At 43.9% G+C, this 3,006-nt stretch overlaps 1 protein-coding gene across 1 annotated transcript in view; it reads right to left on the bottom strand.

Annotated features, from left to right (window-relative positions):
* GLE1 (GLE1, RNA export mediator) overlaps nt 1-3,006 on the bottom strand; it is a 55,057-nt gene that overhangs the window by 46,825 nt on the left and 5,226 nt on the right. The window lies entirely within an intron of this gene.

Genomic DNA, 3,006 nt, shown 5'->3' with positions numbered 1-3,006 from the left:
TAGCCAGTACAATGGTTTCTTGATAATGACTCTGACTTTCCTTCTAAAGCAGTGGTTCTCACCCTTCCTAATGCCACACGTATTTTCATTGTTATAAAGGAGTTGCGACCCACTGGCTGAGAACCGATGTTTTAAAGAATATCAGACTAAGGCGGTGCCTGTGGCTCAGTGAGTAGGGCGCTAGCCCCATATACTGAGGGTGGTAGGTTCAAACCCGGCCCTGGCCAAACTGCAACAAAAAAATAGCTGGGCGTTTTGGCGGGCACCTATAGTCCCAGCTATTCAGTAGGCTGAGGCAAGAGAATCACTGAAGCCCAAGAGCTGGAAGTTGCTGTGAGCTGTGACACCAGAGCATTCTACTGAGGGCAATAAAGTGAGACTCTGTCTCTAAAAAAAAAAAAAAAAAAGAAAAAGAAAATCAGACTAAATAACTAGAACTACAGAAAAAAGAATAATGCACAAACATGGTCATTATATCATATTTGAAAGTAACCTAGAACACTAGAACAAATTATAATACAAGAGGAATTTTAAAGGAAACTATCATGAATACAATCAGTGGAACATAAATCATTTAAAATGAAGTCATCCCCTGCTTAACAATGGGGGAGGGTGGATTATGTTCTGAGAAATACATTGTTAGGCAATTTCACCACTGTGCAAACATCACAAAGTGAATATTAACAATCTTACATGATACATATACATGTGTATTTTTGAGACAAAGTTTCACTCTGTTTCCCTGGGCTAGAGTTCTGTGTTATCAGCCTAGCTCACAGCAACCTCAAACTCCTGCGTTCAAGTGATCCTCCTGCCTCAGTCTCCTGAATAGCTGGAACTACACACGTTTGCCCTCACATACAGGAAATTTTTCTATTTTTAGTAGAAACAGGGTCTCACTCTTCTTGGTCATGCTGATCTTGAACTCCTGAGCTCAAGGGATCCTCCTGCTTGGCCTCCCAGAGTGCTAGAATTACAGGCATTTGGCCTGTAATATTTATTTATTTATTTGTATGTATGGTTTTTTGTTTTTTTTTTTTGAGACAGAGCCTCAAGCTGTCACCCTGGGTAGAGAGTGACGTGATGTCACACCTCACAGCAACCTCCAACTCCTGGGCTTAAGCGATTCTCTTACCTCAGCTTCCCAAGTAGCTGGGACTATAGGCGCCTGCCACAATGCCTATTTTTTAATTATAGTTGTCACTGTTGTTTGGCAGGCCCGGGCTGGATTTGAACCCGCCAGCCCTGGTGTATGTGGCTGACGCCTTAGCCGTTTGAGCTACAGGCGCTGAGCCTTTTTAGTTTTTTTGAGTCCAAGAGTAAGAGACTGCTGTGAGCTGTGACATGCCACAGCACTCTACCAAGAGCTACATAGTAAGACTGTCTCAAAAAAAAAAAAAGACAAGTTCTAGACAATATTCTCTAGTCTGTGTGTAGACAACTTTACACCAGCTATACTAATCTCTGTATGATTGGCATACAGTGCTTTAAAGCAGAGCTTATGCCATTTAACTATAAAGTACATGGCAAATTTTGGCCAGGAACTTTACTCAATGTCAGAAAATATTACCAAGAAATATGGAGAAACAGTTTAATAATTATTAAGAGCACTGAATATACAATCAGTTTTTCTTGGTTTGAATTTCATTTCTGAATTTGACTTACCTGTATGACCACTGGCAAGTTATCTAACTTCTTTGGTCTCAGTTTCATCAGTTTTTTTTTTTTCCTTTGAGACAGAGTTCCATTTTGTCACCCTGGGTAGAATACTGTGGCATCATGGCTCATAGCAATCTCTCACTCTTGGGCTCAAGTAATCCTTTTGCCTCAGCCTCCTGAGTAGCTGGGACTACAGGCACTCCCCACAATGCCCAGGGTTTTTTTTTTTGTTTTTTTTTTTAAGAGAAAGAGTCTCAGTTTATCGCCCTCAGTAGAGCACTGTGGTATCACAGCTCACAGTAAACTCCAATGCCTGGGCTTAGGCGATTCTTTTGCCTCAGCCTCCCGAGTAGCTGGGACTAGAGGCGCCCACCAGAATGCCCCACTATTTTTTTTGTTGTTGCCATTTGGGTGGGGCTAGGTTTGAACTTGCCACTCTCAATATATGGGGCTGGCACCCTACCCACTGAGCCACAGGCGCTGCCCAACTCCCAGTTATTATTATTATTTTTTTTCTTTGAAGTTTTTGGCCGGGGCTGGGTTAGAACCCGCCACCTCCAGCATATGTGGCTGGTGCCCCACTCCTTTGAGCCACAGGCACCGCCCCCCAACGCCCAGTTATTTTTAAGGGATGGGGTTTAACTCTTGCTCAGGCTGGTCTTAAACTCCTGAGCTCAAGCAATCCATCCACCTTGGCCTCCCAGAGTGCTAGGATTATAGGCATGAGCCACCGTATCTGGTCTAGTTTTTAATTTTTTTAATTAGCAATGAGGTTTCACTCTATCACTCAGGTTGGAGTGTGATGGAGTGATCATAGTTCACTGTGGCTTCAAACTCCTGGGATCAAGTGATCCTCCCACCTCAGTAGATGGGACTACAGGTAAGTGCCACTCCACCTGGCTAATTATTTTTATTATTACTATTTATTTGTTTATTTAAGAGAGAGGAGGTCTTTCTATGTTGTCTAGACTGGTCTTGAACTCTAGGCCTCAAGCAATCCTCCTGCCTCTCCCTCCTGACTACCTGGGGTTACAGGTGCCAATCACTGTCCCCTACAGCTTTATCACTTCTCAAATGAGGTAATAAAGGCTCTGTCTCAAAAGGCTTTGAGAGGATTAAACAAGTAATACATATAAAGAACTTAGAGCCATCCCTGGCATGCAATAGGTACTCATTAGGGCTCGGTGCCTGTGGCTCAAGTGGCTAAGGCGCCAGCCATGTACACCCAAGGTGGCGGGTTCGAATCCAGCTGGGGCCCGCCAAACAACAATGACAGCTGCAACCAAAAAATAGCCGGGTGTTGTGGCGGGCGCTAGTGGTCCCAGCTACCTGGGAGACTGAGGCAGG

This window comes from Otolemur garnettii, unplaced genomic scaffold, assembly GCF_000181295.1.
Source record: "Otolemur garnettii isolate 467f Iridium unplaced genomic scaffold, OtoGar3 scaffold00014, whole genome shotgun sequence".
Taxonomy (NCBI): Eukaryota; Metazoa; Chordata; class Mammalia; order Primates; family Galagidae; genus Otolemur; species Otolemur garnettii.
The sequence above is the reverse complement of the archived record's forward strand: the minus strand, read 5'-3'. Positions and strand labels throughout refer to the sequence as shown.